The following is a 22,528-nucleotide window of genomic DNA, read 5'->3' as shown; positions in this document are numbered from 1 at the left end:
TTTTTATCCAAATAACTTTGTATTCTTAATAGAGAATTAACTAGGGTTAATAATAATAATACTGAAAATAATAGCAGCAAATACTTATATAGAACAAGTATCATTTTATTTAATCCTCACAACTATTAATATCTCCATTTTACAGATGAAGAAACTGAGTGACAGGTTAAAACTCTTAACAAGAGTCATATGGCTAATAACTGGGGGAGCTGAGATTATGAACTCAGGCACTCTGGTTCCAGAGCACATGCTCTTAATCACACTTCTAAGAGAACAAGTCAGTCGGAAGAATTCCATGATGAAGAAAAACAAGAGAACATTTGATGAAATAAAGGCCTAAAGTCTGGAAAAGATTCAGACTGTGATAAAATGTAGTTCAGATGTAGTTTAGCGCAAAGAGAGAGAGCAAGATTACAGAATCCTTGGGGAGAAAAAGAAACCGTACACAAAGAGCAGACTAGGATCAGGGCACTGACTGAAGGAACTCAGTATACACTGCCTCTTGAACTGAACAAGATTGAACTTTGTGTCTATTCTATTGAGCAGTAATTATCTAAGCGTTTGTAGTTGTAGTTTATTAATTGCCTTTAGAATTATAGAATTTTACCATGAATTATAGCTATCTTTTTGGTAATGTAAAAAATATTGTTTTTGAAGGAGGGGGATGTCCTTATAGTCTCATAGCCATTTCAACTATTATTTGAATATTAATAGATCAGCATTCCCCTGGAAAAATTGCTAAATCCCCCTAGCACTTAATTCCTTTCTTAGTAAAATGATGGGTTATCATAGATTAATTATTTATATAACTTTCAGCTTAAAAATCTTGCCAGGTTTTTAATCTGCTAAGTGCATGATAGCAAGTCAATCAATATGCATATTGAAAAAAAATCTTAGAATGCAACTTAGAGAAAAATATAAATGCAAAGGCAAAAACAGGAGAGAGTGGAAAGGGCACACACTTATCTGTACTGTTATTTGGCAATTGATCATTACTCCTACTCTTAATGGAATCATGTATTAAATAGCTTTATTATATTCATTTAATTAATTCAACAAATAATTGAGTACCTACTAGTAAAACTCGAGTACATTTGGTTTTGCCACAGAGATTAAGATTGCTTTTAGGATAAAGGCTGTCATAGGTATTTTATAATTGCATTCAATGATGCTTCTGTTGTTGTTAGTGCCGTCAAGTTGATTCTGCTCCTGATGACCCTGTGTACAGCAGAGCAGAAACCTGCCCAGTCTTTTTGCCCCATCCTCTCACCTTCCCACACTATATGAGACAATGTTCCACTACTATTTTTTCGGTTTAAAACTTATGAATTGTTTATTTCTAAAATTTGCCATTTAATATTTTCGGATTGAGGTTGACTGTGTGTAACTGAATCCACAGAGAGTGAAACGATGGACAAGGGGGGACTACTGTATATAGAGCTGCTCTGTTCATGATAGTAGACACTAGCCACATGTGGCTGTTTAAATTAATTAAAATGAAATAAAAAATTCAGTTCCTCCATTACAGAGTGCTCAGTTGCCACATGTCGCTAGTGGCTACCATATTGAACACTACAGATATTGAATTTTTCCATTATTGCAGAAGATTGTGTTGGCCAGCAGTGATAGAGGGAATATGGGGTTTCACATAGCAGGATGGAGAGCAACTGGAGATCCTTTGACCAGAGAAATAGTGGCATGAGGAAAATAGTACCCAAAGATCAAGAGGTGTAGAGAGTAGAGGAAGAGCAATGAGGAACTATGGAGTGAGTAGGCCTGTTACTTCACTGTTACAGCATACTGAATGTATTCAGTATGGGAATGCGAGAATGGTTAAGCTATTCTGAAGGAAGAACATAAGGATTTTGTCTGAATGACTGAAAGCATCAAAGAGCCACAGATATGACCATTGAGGATTTTAACCTGAGAGGCTGAGGGAGAATGGTGTGGCACCAATGAGTGGGGAGTATTTAGGAGGAGGAGCTGCCTTGGAAACGTGAAGGAGAACAATCACATCTTTACCACACCCTTAGAGGGTGGTAGTGAGGATTAAATGAGGTGATATAAGCACATTCCACAGATGATGGATAGAAACTTTAAATGTAGATTGTTTTTAAAGGGACCTGTCTCCTTTGTTTTTACAGAGTGTGAAAGCAAATAAACATTATATTGTGTGGCTTCCTCTTGCATCTTCTGCATATACACTTTTGGTGACAGCTGTTTCCCTTGTTTGCTTAGAAAAGAGAGGGAAAACTACATTTACTGAGTACCTCCCATGTAAGGTGACTTACATACATTATCCCCTTATCCTTGTGAGGCCCATGTTATAGATGAAGGAACATAGCTAGGAAGAGGTGAAGCAGGGATTTGAACTCAAAACTTTTGCTCTTTCTGCCTAATCTCTACAAGTAAGGATGGTTTCACTATTAGTTCCTTAAGTTGATACCACCCTCTCTTGACCTGGTAACTTGAAGCCTGATGCTTATCTCACATTCTACATTTTGAGGTTGTCTTTAGCACTGAATTCCATTTGCCACCCATTTTTCAAATGTAAGAATAGATCCTATAAAAATTGTTTACTCAGAGCAATAATTGATACGTGGGGTGACCTGGTCTGACTTCCAACTAGATTGTTCTATTTGTTTTTGATAATTTTCCTATTCCTATTTGTGATCTTCTCTTTTGCACTTAAATAAGTCCCTTCAGCATTTCTTGTAGAACTGGTTTCTTGGTGATAAACTTTAATTTTTGCTTGTCTGGGAAACTCTTTCTCTCTCCTTCCATTCTGAATGATAACCTTACTGGGTAGAGTATTCTTGGCTGTAGACTTTTTCCTTTCAGCACTTTAAATATATCATGCCACTCTCTTCTAGCCTATAGAGTTTCGGCTGAGAAGTCCTCTGACAGCCTTATGGGGTTTCCTTTGTATGTAAGTTGTTGCCTTTTTCTTGCAGCTTTTAGGATTTTCTCTTTATCTTTAATTTTTTGGCATTTTAATTATAATGTGTCTTGGTGTGGGCCTCTTTAGGTTTATCTTGTTTGGTGCTCTCTGTGCTTCTGGTGCTTTGATGTCTGTTTCCTTCCTTAGGTTAGGAAAGTTTTCAGCTATTATTTCTTCAAATAGATTCTCTGCCCCTTTGTCGCTCTCTTCTCCATCTGGGATAGCTATAATACGAATGTTAGTCCACTTGATATTGTCCCAGAGTTCCCTTAGACTGTTCTTGTTCTTTTTAATTTATTTTTCTTTTATCTGTTCAGCTTGGGTGATTTCCTCTAGTCTTTGTCCAGCTCGCTGATCCATTCTTCTGTATCATCTACTCTGCTATTTTGTCCCTCTAGTGAAATTTTCATTTCTAGTATTGTATTCTTCATTTCTGATTGGTTCTTTTTTGTATTTTCCAATTCTTTGTTGATGTTCTCACTGTGTTCATCCAGTCTTCTCCCAAGATCAGTGAGTATCCTTATGAGTTTTTATTTGAACTCTTTGTCAGCTAGATTGCTTATTTCTGTTTCATTTAGTTCTTTTTCTGGGGTTTAGTCCTGTTCCCTTGCTTGGAATATATTCCTTTGCCTCCTCATTATGCCTCTTTCTCTATGCTTATATCTATGTATTAGGTGAGTCAGCTATGTCTCCTGATCTTGGAAAAGTGGCCTTATGTAAGAGATTAAGAGATGTCTTTTGAGGCCCAGCAGTGTGCTTCCCTCTCGTCACCAGTCCAAATGATCCAGGAGTGACCCCTGTGTGGGCTACGTGTGTCCTTCTGCTGCAGCAGGGTTGCTCTTACTACAGGTACCCAGGAAGTCTAGGCTTTCCCTCCCTGCCCAGCTGTATGTAAATCAGGTTTGGGGAGCCCCAGCACAGTTGGCTGCAAGGTATAATAGCACACTCCTGTTGCAGTTTTTCTGTTAAGTGAGTAGGCACCCAGTGTGGCTGGTTGCTAGGTTCAGGGGCTTACAATTGCTATAGGCCTCAGGCCTGCAAGGCTGTTGTCAGCTCTCTTATGATTTCAGCTGAGTGGGCCTGGCTCCAGGCATGGGAGCACCCAATTGTTTCAGGCTTTGGAAGGCAGGGCCTGTCCCCTTTGTGGCTGTTTGTTAGCACAGGTTTTCAGCCACTGATAAGCCCCACCCCCCATAGGTCCACACACCCCATCGACACATTCCTGGCCCATACACACTTCCTGATCCCCTGGAGTATACCTAGTCACCTCACTGCAGAGACCCCCACACTCTCTACTAATGTTCCCCACAGTTTACCTGCTCTTCACACAGGCCCTGCCCCAGAGAGGCAGACACACTCGCCTGCCTGTAGAGGACCAAGGCACCTAGTCTATGCAGGCCAACAAGTAGCCTGAGGACTTGCTGTTGGGTGGGGCCAGTCCTTAGGGCTGCTGCCTGCCCTGGCTGAGCTGGATTAAATCTGTGCTCTAGTGGGTGTGGCAGACCCTGAGCTAACAGGCCAGGGGAAGAACTCCAATGGCTTCTGCCACTGTCTGTGTCAGCACGCCTGTACTAGGTCACAACAATGGCTGCCACCAATGTCTCAGTCTCCAGAGAGGTCTCACCCCTCACCAAGATGCACCCAGAGCCTACCAGGTGAGTCTCTTTTCACCAAAGGACTATGCACCCTTCTTTCTGGTGATTTTAGGTTGCTTTCTGAGATGGGTGAATTTGCATGTGGGCCCTTTAAGAGCTGGCTTTTTTCAGCTTATATCTGATAGCTTTTCTGGGGGTATTCTCTGTTGCAGTTAATAGGCAGTGAAGCCAGATCTTATGAGACTTGTCTCAGTTGTACTGAGTCTGAAGTATGCTTATAGCACTAATGGGCCCCTGCTCTGGTCCCCATTCCTTCAGGGAGGGCTGCATACCTTAGGGTGACTCCTGCTTGGTCAGCCGTGAAGCTCTGCAGCTTGTGTAGGTGGCTTTTTTTTCTCTCCAGAAGGAATTTCTGCCTCAGTCAGGACTGTCCCTTGTGGTGGGGGTTCTTTTTATCCAGCTTCCAGTTTTCTCTCTTTGGTAATTTTTCTAAGAATAGTTGTAATCTCGTTGTGTTCATGGGAGGAGGTGAGTTCAGAGTCCGCCTACACTGCCATCTTGACAAGATCTGTATTCATAGGTTTTCATGGTCAATTTTTTTCAGAAGTGGGTGGCCAGGTCCTTCTTCCTAGTCTGCCTTCGTCTGGAAGCTCTGCTGAAACATGTCCACCATGTGTGACCCTGCTAGTATTTGAAATACCAGTGGCATAGTTTTCAGTGTCACAGCAACATGCATCCACCAGAGTATGACAGCTGACAGGTGTGTGGTGCGTTTCCTTGACCAGGAAATGAACCTGGCTGTGGCCATGAGAGCACTGAATCTTAACCACTAGACCAGCAGGGCTGGCTCAATGATGTTTGACACATGGTATATTCTCAATTATTTATTTTGACTCAGTTTTACCTTCTGCATAGGCAAAATCTAAACTTTGTAGTACAGACCTATTTTCCCTAAAAATAAGCAGGTCTATATGAGTTTTAATAGAAACATTGCAACAGATGTGATGAAATTCCAGAGACACCCTACTTTGTCATCCTGCTCTTGTTGATCACAGTAAGGTTGTCAGATTCTCAAATTTTCCTGACCACCAAATATGTACAAGGTGATGTAGGGACTATAAAGAAAAATAAAATATCTTTGTCCTTGATGCCTTTACACAAAATTAAACAGAAGTTACAAAGATCTGATTAAAAGTGGCTAAATAATAAGGAAACAAATTTATTTCATCTTATATAACAGAAAATATGAAAGGTAGGGCAGTTTCAGAAGTTGTTGCTTGAGACTCAATAATGTTATTAGCACCCAGGTTCATTGTGTTTTATCATCCTGCTATCCTTAGTAAGTTAGTTACTTCCCACATAATCACAGATGCACGCAGCAGCCCCAGATATCATCCGTTCACCAAAAAATACCTAAAGGCTGGAAGGGAGAAAAAGAATGTTTCTGTTTCTTATGTCCTTTCTTAACCATAAACATAAAATAGATGACCTTCTTCAGTCAACAAACTTCTCTTCATGTCTCATTGTCCAGAACTGCATCACTTACCTATGCCTAAAGCAAGCTCTGGCAAGGGGAATGATATCACCTTGATTGGCTTATACCAGTGAATTTTAAACTTTTTAAACCACAACCCACAGTGAGAAAATAATTTGCACATTATTATATAACACACACACACACACACACACACACAAATGAACATGCACATGCTTAGACACACATAAAGCCTCACAAAATAATTATTACCCTTAATGCAGGTAACATACTATGATATTATTTATAATATTCTATTTCTTTAATCAGAAAATTCTGATAGTAAATCTTTCAGAAAATTAAAGAGGAGAGAACACTAACAAACTCATTTTTTGAGGCCAGCATTACCCTCATACCAAAGCCAGACAAAAATACTATAAAAAAAGAAAACTACAGATCAATATCCTTAATGAATATTGATGCAAAAATCCTCAGCAAAATACTGGCAAAACAAATTCAAAAGCACATTAAAAGGATTATACTTCATGACCAGGTGAGATTTATCCCTGTGATACAAGAATGGTTCAACGTATGAAGAATCAATCAATGTAATATACTACATTAACAGAACAAAAGATAAAAATCACATGTTAATCTCAAATGATGCAGAAAAAGCATTTGACAAAATTCAATACTCATTCATGATAAAAATTTAACAAGCCAGGAATAGAAGAAAACTACTTTAACATCTTTTATGGCCCTTTATTAAAGGCCATATATGAAAATCCCACATCATATTCAATGGTGAAAAACTGAAAGATTTTCCTCTTAGATCAGGAACAAGGCAAGGATGCCCCTTCTACTAAATAAACTACTAGAAGTCCTAGACTGAACAATTAGGCAAGAAAAAGAAATAAAAGGTATTCAAATTGGAAAGGAAGAAGTAAAATTATTTATGTTCACAGGTTACATGATCTTATATGTAGAAAACCCTAAAGACTACACACACACAGACACACACAAACTGGTAGAACTAATAAACAAATTCGGTAAAGTTGCAGACACAAAATCAATATGCAAGAATCAGTTACATTTCTGTATACTAACAATGGACAATCTGAAAAGGAAGTTAAGAAAACAATCCCATTTACAATAGTAACAAAAAGAATAAAATACTTAGGAATAAACTTAACCAAGGAGGCAAAATATCTGTACACTGAAAACTACAAAACAGTGCTGAAGGAAATTAAAGACGACACAAATAAATGGAAGACATCCTGTGTTCATGGATTAGAAGACTTATTGTTAAAATGTCAAGACTACCCAAAGTGATCTACAGCTTCAATGCCTACCCTATCAATTTCAATGGGTTTTTTGCAGAAATAGAAATACATCATCCTAAAATTCATATGGAATCTCAAAGGACCTCAAATAGCTAAAATAATCTTGAAAAAGAGGAACAAAGCAGGAGGCCTCATATTTTCTGATTTCAAAACATATTGCAAAGCTACCGTAATCAAAACAGAATGGTACTGACATAAAGACAGACCTATTGACCAATGGAACAGAATAGAGTGCCCAGAAATAGACCCTCACATATATGGCCAAATGAACTTTGACAAGTACACCAAGAATACGCAATGGAGAAAGGATAGTTTTTTCAACAAATGGTGCTTTGAAAACTGGATCTCCACATGCAAAAGAATGATGCTGGATCCTTACCTTACACCATTTGCAAAAATTAACTCAAAATGGATTAAAGACCTAAATGTAAGAACTAAAACTATAAAACTCTTATAAGAAAACATAGTGGAAAAACTTCATGACATTGGATTTGGCAATAATTTCTTGAATATAACATCAAAAACACAGGCAGCAGAAGCAAAACTGGACAAATGGGACTACATCAAACTTAAAAACTTCTGCACAGCAAAGGACACAATCAACAGAGTGAAACGGCAACCTACAAATTGCAGAAATTGGAGAAAATATTTGCAAACGATGTGTTGAGATATTAAATATCTAGAATATATAAAGAACTCCCACAACTCAACAAAAAACCCCAAATAACTTGATTTTTAAAATGGGCAAAGGATTTGAATAGACATTTCTCCAAAGAAGATATACAAATGGCCAGCAAGCATATGAAAAGATGCACAACTTCAGTAATCATCAGGGAAATACAAATCAAAACTACAATCAGATATTGCTTCATACCTGTTAGGATAGCCATTATGAAAAAAACCCCAGAAAATAACAAATGTTGGTGAGGATTTGAAGAAATTGGAGCCCTTCTGCACTGTTGGTGGGAATGTAAAAAATGTGCAGTCACTGTGGAAAACACTATGGAGGTTTCTCAAAAAATAAAAATAGAAATACCATATAATCCAGGAATATCACTTCTGGGTACATATCCAAAAGAATTGAAAACAGGATCTCAAAGAAATATTTGTACACCCATGATCATTGCATTATTCACAGTAAGCCAAGAATGGAAGCAGCTCAAATGTCCATCAAAGGATGAATGGATAAAGAAAATGTGGTATATATATACAATGGAATATTATTCAGCCTTAAAAAAGAAGGCAATCCTGTCCTATACACGACATGAATGAGGACATTATGCTACCTTGAGGACATTACGCTAAGTGAAGCAAACCAGTAAGAAAAATACAAATTCTCCATGATTCCTTTGATATAAGGTTTCTAAAGTAGTCAAGTTCGTAGAAACAGAAGGTTGAATGGTGGTTGCCAGGGGCTTTGGGGGAGGAGGAAAACGGGGAGTTTTTGTTTAGTAGTTATAAATTTTTAGTTTTGTAAGATGAAAAAGTTCTAGAGATCTGTCACACAACAATGTGCATATAGTTAACACTAATGTACTGTTTACTTAAAAGTGGTTAAGATGGCAAATTTCATGTTATGTGTCTTTTACCACAATAAAAAACATGTTGATTGTGACCTACTAAATTGATTTTATGACTCGCTTATGGGTTACAACCTGATTTTGACAAATCCTAGCTTATATTAATTGATTGACTGTCTGTGATGTGACCTACCTTGGAGTACGAGCCTGTCTTATACTTGATCAAATTCATGGCTCTATTAGCAAGCAAAAGGTAGGGGGAAATGGAATATTATTTGGCAATAAAAAGAAATGAAGCACTAATACATGCTACAACATGGATGGACCTTGAAAACATTATGCTAAGCATAAGAAGCCAGTCACAAAGGATCACCTATTGTATTATTCCGTATAAAATGTCTGGAAAAGGCAAATCCATAGGGATGGAAATTAGATTAGTGGTTGCCTAGGGCTGGGGTGAGGGATTGGGGGAAATAGGGAGTGACTGCTAATAGGTACAGGTTTTCTCTTTGAGAGGACAAACGTGTTCAAAATTAGACTGCAGAGATGGTTGCACAACCCTTTAAATATAGCAAAAACATTGAATTGTACACTTTAAATAGCTAAAATGTATGGTATGTGAATTAAATTCCAGTTAAGCTGCTAAAAAAGGGAAAAATGACGTAGAGTTTATATCTAACGAAATAAAGACAATGTCAGCATATGAAAAATGTGTAAATATAAATGCAGACAACTTTAGAATACTCATATGTCTGTCTATGTAAAAAATTTTGAAGTGAAGAAATCAATGTCAGAATTATAGAGAGATAGCAAGAACTATTTCCTGGTGATATTATAAATTCATTATATAATGTCAATAAGTAACAAGAAGCATTATACTTAGTTTTGAGCTAGTAAAAAGAAAAGGCGGGAAGAAAAGCTGAGGAGTTAGCAAACAACAGTGTGCACAGGAGATACTTTATTTAAAAATTGCCTTAGTTCTATATTTTCAGTTTAGTCTCAGAATATAGCCCTTCCTAGCCCAAGTATTTTTCTATCCGATTCAGAGAAGTCTGGATTCTCTTCCTAAGAACGGTATGGTGGTACTAGTAAGCCGTGTTTGAACTCAGTCGTTTTAGTTAGACCTTTGCTAATTTTGTCATACTTACTTGTCTTCCCTCATTAGATTATGAATTTTTTGAGTCTAAGGACTGTAGTTTCCAGGAGTGACATTATATTAGGAAATTAACCTGGGGAGAGGGAGGCACCACCACGATTTGGCCACCGTCACTTAATCAGCTGTGTGACCTTAACTTCTCTGAAGCTGTTTCTTCATCTGTAAAATGAGAATCATGATCTATTTCAAGGTGGTGTTGTAAGAATGAAATGGGACTAAGTTGTATGAAGTATCTAGCGTGGAGCCTGGGACACGGCAGATTCTCAATAAACAGTTTCTTTCACGTGTCTTTCTGTGGCCCTCTGTTCTTTTGTCCCAGATCAGGTGAAATGGCCTATTTGCCCTAATTTTCCTCATTCTTTGAGCCCAGAGGCACTACTAACTCTGAAACTTACAGGGATCATATCAGGCTTCTAGTTTTTACTTCCCGTGTGGTCCTTAGAATTTCTTTCATTTTATTCACTTTTGTCCCTTCCCCATGTATGCAAAGATCTATATTGATTGTGTAATTTCCTCCAAGTCTCAGTAGGTAGTGGATATCATGACAATTTTACACTAACAATGATATTTACATAAAATATTCACAGAAGATTTCTTGACTACTATGAAAAAGGGAGTTTGTGTATTACATATAGAGTGGAAAAGAGCTATTAATCAGAAGCTATTCCTGAAATAGAGAAAACAGTAGTTATGGTTTTAAACTTAATTGTTAAGATACAGAGTTATTCATCATGTGCCCTTCTTAATAGCTAACCCAGACATCAATTTGTTATGTAAGCAAAGAATCAGGAAGCTACAGCAGAGCTCAAGGAAGCTTTTGAGTATCTTCTGTACTGATTAAATTACCTGATATATCTTAATAATATTTTGATTAAATGCAAAAAGTAATTTTAAAAAGTGTGTGCTGAGGGAAGAGGGGAAAGGAATTTGTATTGAAAGACCAAAATGGAAGTGTTTTGGGTTTATTCTGACCTTGGAGTTGATACTACATAATCAGTTATGTCAATACCCTCCAGCCAAAGGCCACTGGGAACACACCTGTAATTGAACAAATTGGGTTTATTGCTTGTTGCAGGGAGGGAGAATGCACACCGTGGAGATCCATGGGGCACCTCATTAAGAGAGTTTAGAAAAGACTTAGTATATAGGATTTGGGGTCTTTTAGGTGATTCTGGGAAGGTTTTAAGGAAGCAGTCTTTTTTCTGGATATGGATGCTGTTGGGAAATGGGAGTAATTTCATGATTGGGTATCTTAATAAATCTTACCTAGAAGAAGGGGAGACTAGCCCAAGGGTAAAGCTATAATTGGTACAGAAGCAGCAGTCACTAATATTATCTAGGCTAGGGGGATGTTTAGTCGTTGTTGTGGCTTGGACAATGTTCATATTTTTCTATGTTCAAACATGATTACACAGTAGTCTTTTTTTGCCTTGATACACTATAGTCACAGAGTGGCCTTGTTTGATGTTCATGATCTGTCAGACTCCTTATGTTCAATGGGAGAACGTCAAGATCTAGTTGTGAATGCCAGGTCAGCTCCTGGATGTCAGGGCCTGCTTTTCTCTTTCTCAGTTAGGAGCATTATCTTCTCCTACCCCATTTTCTCTCTGTTTTCTTGTTGAGTTCTTACTGTAAAATCAGACATTTTCTAAGACTATTGTTATAAGTGGGAAGGGAAGGGAAACTAACATTTATTGAGCACTTATATATTAGGAACTGTTGTATATATAATGATACATAATATCATATAAAAATAATAATAACCCTGAAGCAGATATCATCTACATTTTACAGAGGAAGAAACTGGGGCTCAGAGAAGATAGGCAATTTGCTCAAAGTTACACAGCTGGTATATAGAGGCTGATTTTGAATCCAGATCTGTCTCTAAAGCCTTATGTACTTTCTGCTCTACCATGTTGCCTTTCAGGAGATTTAGAAATATAACCTATTCTTTATGTCTGTACTATTTATTTAAGAAAATATTATATTCAGAATTGAAACATGGAGAAGTGATAATTCCTTGAATTCAGTTATATTGAATATTTTTAGACTATATATGTCAGATGGCAGAACCTATAGGAAGCAGATTTTATAGTCTTGTTCCACCAGATACTGTAAATACTCAGGGGGGACAAAGAACTAAAAGAAAGAACTAAAGTGTTGGATTCTGTGTGGATTCTCTGCCCTAGAAGAAATTTAGGAACTGCCCATTTGGAGAAAAGCGGTTCCTAGAGGTGAGCTTTCAGGTATAAGGATCAGTTCCATTTCAGTTCCTATTGCTTCTGTTGCTTGGCCCAGACATGCAGGCTCACCCTTGCCCCAGTCTCTGGGAACCATTTAGCTGTCAGGCAGGCGGAAATGTAAAGAACCCTGGACTCACACCTCAGTCACTCAGCATAAAGTCAGCCTTCCTACCAGTCCTTTTCTGACCTAATAGTTTAGTCTGATAAATGGGCTCTTACCTTGTCCTTATGAATAAGTTTCTACTTTATAATCCAGTCTAGTAAATAAATCCTCCTCTTGCATCCTCATAATAGTTCAGTATTCCATGATACGGGGTAAAGAAAGAAAGTTTCCACAGGCATATTCCTCTTTTCATATTTAGCTAAATTGCTTCAAGGATTTATATCTAAGTGACTGACCACTCCCTTTATGGACTTCTATTAATGTTCAAACCTGGGCGTTGGAATCAGATAGAATTAGTTTGGACCGCAACTTTTCTACTAAACTACCTTGGGCAAAACACTTAACCTCACTGAACCTCAGAGTCCTCATTCTGAAAATAGAGATAATAATGTCTATCTCGCAGGGTTATTGGGAGTCTGACATGCGGTATGTTAAGGCCAAAGTGCCTGGAACATAATTGTTCAGAAAGTGGCAGCTCTTCTTTTTTAAGTTCGGGTAAAATTCACATGACATAAAATTAGCCATTTTAAAGTATACAATTCAGTGACATTTAGTACATACACAATATTGTGTGACCATCCTCTCTATATAGTTCTGAAATATTTTCATCATGGCCAAAGGAGACCCAGAGTGCTAACTCGTTTATAGCTCAAAAATGCTTTGACTCTGTGGGTGGTAAGACAAATGGCGTCACAGTGAGAACATTAAGATCACAATCTAAGGCTGATTAACTACAAAACTCCATTCATTCTTCTCTGATCTCTGGTGTGATGATATCTGTGAAAATTCAGCAAAATAGAGGTGTATTTGCCAGCCTTTTTGCTTTACAGGTCACTTTCAGGAATTTTCATCTCACATAAGGTCAGCCTGCAGATTTTTTATCCCTCGGTTGCCCTTTCCACCCACCATCATACCATGAAGTTTCACTTAAGCACATTACTTAGCTGGGTTCAATGCCAACCTCTTGTAACACAATGTATCATTGACTCATACAAAGTGTTTGCTAATTCATAGAGAATTAATTGTGCACTTTAATCATTTTCATTGAATCAATTCCCATGTCTGTAGCTTGTATAACTGTAAGTACTAGCTGCATACTGATTAAAAATTTCCCATCAGTTGTATGTGAGGTATGACTATAAATTTTCGTGTTACTTTTCCTTCTATGACTCATAAACTGGCTTAGAAACAATTTCAAAAAGGAGTAAAAGGTTTGCAAGTGATTGTGCATCCATGGAATAAATGTTCTTTTTTCTCTTAGGAGAATACTCAGATGTATATATTCTGATTTGTTAAGATGGTTTTACTATATTATAGTCACAATTAATATTCTCCATTTCAACATTGCTGTTGGAATCCTCATTTTCTATGTGAATTTTCAGCACTTTTTTTGATTTTTAGAGTATAATAGGATATAATATTTTTTGCTTTCAGCTTTTTTAAAAACCAGTTTTTAATGATGTAGTCAGGCATTGCAATGTGTAAAATATTCTTTACAAATAGATAGTGAAAAGAGCAGTTAGTACCGTTCATAACATGTGTCAATTGCTTGTTTTGGGGTAGTGCTAGAATGAGAGAACACAATGTTGCCGAACCCAGGTTCGTTTTTGCCTGTCACCCAGAAAGCCAAACACCCACACAACGAGATGACAGCAGAGAGAGGGTTTAATCAAAAGGCAGCCAAGTGAGGAAGCAAGAGAATGAGTCTCAAATCTGCTTCCCCAAAAATGGGGACTCAGGGATATTTATGGGGTAGGGGGGCAAGGTGGTCTGAAATGTGGAGATAGATGATTGGAGGTGAGGAAAGGTGAGGTAATTGATGATCTGCGCAAGTGTAGTCAGACTTCATGCCTCTTCATAGGACGCATGTTCACAAAATGGTGGCATTAGCATGATCTGAGGGTGGAGTTTTTAGCCTCTTGACATCAAAAGGTCGCTTGTTGGACATCTGCATGGGCCCAATTGAAGAGTTGGTGGTCTCAACCAGCCTGAAGTGGAAAAGGGGTTCTAATTCCTGAAAAACTGCTCACACACCCATTACCATGGTGACCCAGCCTCCAGAGAGATGTTATCTATAGGAACCTAGTGGCAATCAGATAGCACATTGCCTAAACTGTACAGTTAATAATGGGTGGGTAAACAGCTAAACACTATAATCAGTAATTGCAAAAAGGAAAGAAAAACTTTAGTTACTACTGCTTAATCATCAATGACTAACTGCCAGTTTCAACAAGACTAGAAGTCTGTTAGGAAACCTGGGTTCTAGTCCTCAGTCTGCAACTAAATAGCTCTGTAATTTTGGACAAGTCACAACCTCATACAGGGGCCACAGTTTTCTTATCTGTCACATCATAATGTCTTTCCTATTTACCTCATTAGGATGCCATAAAGACAAACTTAACATGTTCCAGGTTCAACCAATTACCCCAACCATCTCTTCTCCCAACTCTCCTTCTGGAATCTTGTCTTTTATGCTGTTAATTGTCTCACAAATTGTTCTTCTTTGTTCCATTCTCATTGTCCTAGGTCAAATCCTATTCACCTCAGTCTTCTACATGAATGGAATAGGCTGGACAGCCTGCCCCCATTTCTTGCCCTCCTCCAAACCATCCTCAACTTGATAAGAGTTATGTACTGAAAACACGGTCTAACTGTGCCATTCTCTGGCTTAAAACTTGAAATGGCTCCCTATTGCAAAGAAATAAAGTTTGCTTTTTGTGTCTGGCATATGATGTTCATCAGATACAGCTTCATTCTAACTTACCAACAATGAGCCCACCACACACTGTGATATGAAGTTATTTTCATTCAAATCTTCAGTAATCCTACTGTGGCAGATGCTTATGATACACTATGCCAGATCCCTATGAATCCACCTTATTTCAGCTCAGCATGGTTGAAGTTCATTATATCATTGCAAATGTCTTGAACCAAGCATGAGTCACAGAATTTCTCTGCTTTTGCTTTCTTAGAAGCTACAAAACACTGCTAAACTCTGTTACAGGTGCAACCTAAAAGTATGGGGAGTTAATGCCCCAGAGATGAGGACAATTCTCAAGGAAAGGAGGGAAAGTCAATGGATAAGTGCCCCAGCTCCTCTGTTCTGTGGTGAGACAATTCTGAAGCTTCTTCTATACAATTTCTTAGACAGTTCCTAGTCAGATTGAGCTCCAGTTGCCCACAGCAGTTCCACCTTGTCTCTTTGGGAGATTCTTGAGATCACTTCCCAAATAAACTACCCATTCCCAGTCCTTGTTTCAAAGTCTGCTTTCCAGGTAACCCAAATTAACACACCTTCTCATTTTTGCCTGCTTGATTTTTTTGTGTTTTTTTGGTGAGGAAGATTGGCCCTGAGAAAACATCTGTTGCCAATCCTCCTCTTTTTGCTGGACAAAGACTGGCAGTGAGCTAACATCTGTGCCAATCTTCCTCTATTCTGTATGTGGAAAGCCGTCACAGCTTGGCTTGATGAGTGGTGTGTAGGTCCACACCTGGGATCCAAACCCACAAATCCCAGGCCACCAAAGAGGAGCTTGTGAACTTAATCACCATGCCACTGGGCCAGCCCATTGATTTTTTTTGATCATTAAGTGAAGTATGCTGGGGGCCGGAACCATGGCTGAGTGGTTAAGTTCACCTGCTCCACTTTGGCTGGCACAGGGTTTCACCAGTTCAGATAATGGGTGCGGACACAGCACCACTCATCAGGCCATGCTGAGGCAGCATCCCACGTAACACAACCAGAAGGACCTACAACTAGAATATATGACTATGTACTGGGGGGCTTTGGGGAGAAGAAGAAGGAGAAGAAGAAGAAAGAGAAGTATGCTAAAGTCTCCTTCTATGATACTGATTTTGTAAATTTCTCATTATATTTCTATTAGATTTTGCTTATAATATTTCAGAGCTCTCTTGTTAGATGCCTAAAGGATCAATATTTTATCTTCTTGGTGGATAAAACCACCATGATATATCCCTCTTTGTCCCATTAGATTTCTTCACCTTGAATCTATTTTATATATTAATGTTGATACATCCGCTTTATTTTCTTAGCATTTGCCTAGTATATCTTTTTCCATTTTTTTTTGTAATCTGTGTTCATGTTTTTGCGAGGATGTAAGTTTTAAGCTCACTTGGATAAATACCAAGGAGCATGATTGCTGGATTATATGGTAAGAGTATGTTTAGTTTTATAAGAAACTGCCAAACTATCTTCCAAAGTGGCTGTACCATTTTTCATTCCCACCAGCAATGAAGGAGAGTTCTTGTTTGCTCTACATCCTTGTCAGCACTTGGTGGTGTTGTTTTGGATTGTGGCAAATCTAATAAGTGTGTAGTGATATCACATTGTTGTTTTAATTTGCAATTTCCTAGTGACATATGATGCAGCCAGCCCTGGTCATCTAGAGATTAAGATTTGGTGCTCTCACCACTGCAGCCCAGGTTCATTTCCCAGTCAGGGAATCACACCACCCATCTGTCCGTTATCATACTGTTTGGCCGCGTGTTGCTGTGATGCTGAAAGCTATGCCACCAGAATTTCAAACACCAGCACAGTCACCCATGGTGGACAGGTTTCAGTGGAGCTTTCAGACTAAAACAGACTAGAAAGAAGGAACTGACCACACATTTCCGAAAAAAATTGGCCATGAAAACCCTACGAATAGCAGCAGAACATTGTCTGATATAGGGCGGAAGGTGAGAGGATGGCTCAAAAAGACCAGGCTGGGTTCTGCTCTGCTGTACACAGGGTTGCTAGAAGTTGGAATTGACTCCACAGCACTAACAGCAACAAATGACATATGACATAAGATGATACTTACTTGCCATTGGTATATCTTTGGTGAGGTATCTGTTCAGGTCTAATTTTTTTTAATTTATTTTTTTAATTGCAGTAACATTGGATTAAACATTATATAGCTTTCAGATGTACATCATAATATATTTCGAATTCTGTGTAGATTACACCATGTTCACCACCTAAAAACTAATTATAGTCCATCCCCTCACATGTGAGCCTAGTCACCTCTTTTGCCCTCCCCCCTTACCCTATGGTAACCACCAATCCAATCTCCAATGATATGTGTTTGATTGTCGTTGTTTTTATTAGATCTATCATATGATCCAGCTATTCCACTGCTGGATATTTATCCAAAGAACTTGCAAACACAAAGGCATAAAGATATTTGCACCCCTATGTTCATTGCAGCATTATACACAATAGCCAAGACTTGGAAGCAACCTAGGTGCCCATCAAGGGACGAATGGATAAAGAAGATGTGGTATTTATACACAATGGAATACTACTCAGCCATAAGAAATGATGAAATCTGGCCATTTGTGACATGGATGGACCTGGAGGGTATTATGCTGAGTGAAATAAGTCAGAGGGAGAAAGTCAAATACTGTATGATCTCACTCATAAGTAGAAGATAAAAACAGTGACAAACAAACACATAGCACTGGAGATTGGATTGGTGGTTTCCATTTATTCATTTAAAATTTTTATTTTATTTCAGTGGGTCTCTTGTAAACAAAACATAGGTGTATAAATGGATTAAAATTTCCAATCTGATGATGTAAACAAAAAGTATGACAACACATTCTATTAGCAAGGCTGTGGGGAAATAGTCACTCTCATACACTGCTGGTGGGAATGCAAAGTAGTACAATCATTTTGGAGGGAGATTTGGAAATATATATTTTAAAAAACTACATACTCATTTGTCTTTTAACAAAGCAATCCTGGGGCTGGCCCCGTGGCCGAGTGGTTATGTTCGCGTGCTCTGCTGCAGGCAGCCCAGTGTTTCGTTGGTTAGAATCCTGGGTGCAGACATGGCACTGCTCATCGAACCACAGTGAGGCAACGTCCCACATGCCACAACTAGAAGGACCCACAACGAAGAATATACAACTATGTACTGGAGGAGAAAAAGGAAAAAAATTAAATCTTTAAAAAAAACAAAAAACAAAGCAATCCTATCCCTAGGAACTTACTCTGGATATAGACCTACAACAATATAAAAATATATATATACACGAAGATTTTAATTACACCATTGTAATTTCAAAATGCCAGAAGCAACCTAAATCCTAACACAAGAGAGTGCTTGAATAAAGTATGGTACATCACACAATGGAATACTATGCAGGTGCAAAGAAGAATGAGGAAGAATTTTATGAACTGATATGGAGTGATTTCTAGCATATATTAAGTGAAAAGATGCAAATTAAAAATAGTATGCTACCTTTGACATAAGAAGAAGGGGGAAATAAAAATATACATGCATCAGCTCATTTGTGCAAACAGAAACATGAAAAGGTAAACTAGAAACTAATGGTATTGGTTACCTACAGGTGTTGGGTGGGAACAAGGTATAAAGGAGGATATATGGAAAAAGAGTAGAAGAAATGTGGAAGAGTAATCCTTTTTCTATACTTTTTTATACACATTTTATATACCTCTGACTTTTAGAACCATGTTAATATTTCACATATTTAAAAATACATAAAATCAACAAGGATGGGGCAAGGCAAGGTAAATGGAATACAAAGAGAAATAAATGAACCTAACTTTATTTCAAATGAATAACAACCACACCAAAGTGTTTGTGTGTGTGTGCAGGAGACGAGGAGTCTAAGACTTAATCTAAGTAACTGAAACACAGTGTTTTGACTATATTCCTTATGAAGATAGGAAAGAAACTTGGACTCCCAATGATATGATTTAGAGCCAGCAACCTCTAAGCTTCGTTTCCTGCCTATGTCTGTCACCCCCTGGAGCATTCTGATAATGTTTGCCCCTTTCCCCCACACATCCCACAAGGTCATGCATCCTCATGGCTGCCTCTTTAAAATCTTGCATTGGACAAGAGCTTCTCTTAAATCTTGTGCGAGTGAAACTCTCTCTTTATAAAATGCCGGTGCACTGCTATTGATATTCTCTCACTTCTGGACTTTCTCCCAGAGAGCCATCCTCCCTGCCTCCTGCCTTGGGACTTCCTCACCTTTTTGAATAATACAGTTTTGTTTTTTTCATACCAATAGACTACCATTGTAAGTTTCAACACCTGAACCTAACCTTGAGAGGGAGCTTCCCCATGACACAGTGAGGTTGCTATAACATAAGGATAAAGAGAGATTTGGAAACTAATATTGAACTCTTGTTGGTAGGTTTGATTTTCACAGCGTAGGTTAGCAATTCTGCAACTAATTTGTATGTATTCTTGGATTGAGCAAATAAGTAAATATATTGTTGGCAGTAAGAGCCAGGTGTTTCACTGTTGAAAGGAACTACAAATAAGGAAATAAGGAAGGCTAGGACAAACACTATGTTATTATATTACAATTAGAGGTATCAGTGTGAATTCATGGTTTTTGAAAGATAGATTGATAGAAAGACATAGAAATATAGATGTATGTATGTGTGTGTATACATGCATATATATCCTAGTTTTGTCCACTGAGATGTCATAGAAGTAAATGATATTCTAGTACCAATGAGCACACCCAGTGCCCAGATCTTGGTTTGTAAAAAGCATTCTTCAATAGGGGCCGGCTCTGTGGCCGAGTGGTTAAGTCGCGTGCTCCACTACGGCAGCCCAGGGTTCAGATCCTGGGCACGGACACGGCACCACTCGTCAGGCCATGTTGAGGCAGCGTCTCACATCCCACAACTAGAAGGACCTGCAACTAAGATATACAACTGTGTACAAGGGGGGTTTGGGGAGATAAGGCAGAAAAAAAAAAAAGATTGGCAACAGTTGTTAGCCCAGGTGCCAATCCTTAAAAAAAAAAAAGCATTCTTCAATAAAAGAACAAGGGCTCCTTGGAGAAATGAGTGATTCCAGTGCTGGGACAGAGAAAGTACAAGATGATTCTGGAACATATTGTGGTGCCAGAAATGAAAGAGGGTCCCAAAAAAATCATGGGAAAGATAAGTTGTAGACAGGATGCTCTTAGCTATGCATATATATCGTACAGAGTACAATGATCAAAATCAGGCAATTAACATTGATACAACATTATTTTCTCATATGCAGACCCTCTTCAAATTTCACCATTTGCCCCAATAAGGTGGTCCTTTGTAAGACTGTGTTAAGAGCATCCTGTCTGCAACACTCTGAAACATTTCAAGGAAAAACAAGAGATGGAAAGTGAAAGTGGTTAAATGTTAACAATTGGGAAATCTGGGTGAATGCTATACCAGAATTATTTAACTATTTTTGGAACTTTTTGTAACATTCAAATTATTCGTAATTAAAAGTTTTTAAATTTTTATTCTCAGAATCTTCTCTTAATAACTTAACCTATTAATGTTGATTGTAGTTACTGGTACGTTTGTCTTTAGTACAGTCATGAGTCACTTGATGGGGATACATTCTGAAAAATGCATCATTAGGCAATTTCACCATTGTGTGAACATCATAGAGTGCACTTACACAAACCTAAATGGTATAGCCTACTACACACCTAGGCTATACGGTACTAATCTTATGGAACTACCATCATATATGCAGTCCATCGTTGACCAAAATGTCATTATGTGATGCATGACTGTACTGCTATCTGATTTTGTTTTCTATTCATCATTTTTCTTGTTTTCTTTTGCTATTCTTTCTCTTAGCTGAAAGCTTTTAGCTTTTAATTTGTTCTTTTATTTTTCTGCTTCTAATTTCAAAGGTGAAAATGCTCTTTCTGTGCATCTGGTTGGTACGCTTAACACACACATTTATATATTTTTTAAAATAAAAATCTAAATTTTATTAGAATCTATATCTTCCCTTATATTAGGCCCCAGCAACTTTGCAATTTATGTCCTGTTGTATCCCAAGTTGAGATCTCCTGGAATTTTAGTTCCAAATAATTATCAAAAAATCTTTTGACATTATGCATCTAAAATTATTTAGACTTAACTACAAACTTTACTGGTTTTGTTGCTCATTGTTGTTTCTTTTATTTCACATCGTCTTTATGGAAGATTTTTGGATTTCTTTATCCTTTTTTTAATCCTTGATGCTCAGAAATTTTACCACAATGCACTTATATATAAGTCTTCTTTTCTTTACCTTGTTTATCACTTAACAGTCACTTTCTATCTGAGACTAGTATTTTTATCATTTCAGGGAAATTATCTTCTATTATTGATGTGTTAACTTCCTCTTCTCTATTTTTTCTGTTCTTTCCTTTTGGGATTCCTGCCGCATGGATGTTGAACTTCTGGATCTAACATCCATGTCTATTATTGCATTCTCAAAATTTCTATTTCTTTTTCCTTTAGGACTGTCCTGTGAGAATCTTTTGGTTTGATGTTATAACACACAACGTTTTCTCCTGTTCCATGATGCTATTACACATATTCATTGCATTCTTTGTTTTGGTTACCTTTTATTTCTGTAGTTTCCACGACCTGCCATTGCTTTTGTTTTACATCAGCATTTTCCTTGTTTATAGGTTTAATAACTTCTCTTATCCTTCTGAGAACATTACTTATACCTATTTTAAAGTCTTTTTTCATTTGCTATATATTACTCCATTTCTTCAGATGTTAGTTCTTCTGATAATGATTTTTGTAAATTTCTTACATGGTATCTGTTATTCAAATACTAATTGGTGTTTCTTGCTTGCGTGCTTGTCTTTGTTTCTGAGATTCCTTATTTTTGTCTATAGATGTTGTTTTCGTAAGGTAAAGCCTGACTCGCATAATTGTGGGGAAGAAACATAACGTGCTGCTGGATTGGGTATGCCAGTAGTTTACCTTTTAGGTGTGGCAGCTAACTACTACTTCCACTTATTCTGAGAAAAATGCAGCAGCAAAATTTGTACCCAGACTAAAGCATTGTATAAGAATTGGCCCCCAGAGGCACAGTTATCCAATGTGCTCTAAATAGAGCTCCCCATTAATTATGCTGAAATTCCCAAAGGCTTCTTCTTGCTCTTTATGTCATTGAGGCTGGATTGAAGATCTCTAAATCACTCTTATTTTTACAGTGGTCTTCACATATATTTTGGACTGTGGTTTATTCTAGTTTTGTTCTTCTAACTATAATTGGAACGAGTCTCAACCTAGAAACTTACGTGTGCTAGAACTATT

At 37.8% G+C, this 22,528-nt stretch overlaps 1 protein-coding gene across 6 annotated transcripts in view; it reads left to right on the top strand.

Annotated features, from left to right (window-relative positions):
* Positions 1 to 22,528, top strand: part of DCX (doublecortin) — a 366,408-nt gene that overhangs the window by 69,717 nt on the left and 274,163 nt on the right. Inside the window, exon 5 of one of the 6 annotated variants that reach the window (XR_011536038.1) lies at positions 6,021 to 7,474. The exons of the other annotated variants lie outside the window; for them this stretch is intronic. The gene's annotated coding sequence lies outside the window, so the exon portion shown is untranslated. Of the gene's footprint in view, positions 1 to 6,020; positions 7,475 to 22,528 lie in introns of those variants that run through there. 6 annotated transcript variants of the gene reach the window in all.

The sequence above is a fragment of the Equus przewalskii genome, chromosome X, assembly GCF_037783145.1.
Source record: "Equus przewalskii isolate Varuska chromosome X, EquPr2, whole genome shotgun sequence".
Lineage (NCBI taxonomy): Eukaryota > Metazoa > Chordata > Mammalia > Perissodactyla > Equidae > Equus > Equus przewalskii.
Note: the sequence above shows the minus strand (reverse complement) of the source record. Positions and strands in the feature narration are given on the sequence as shown.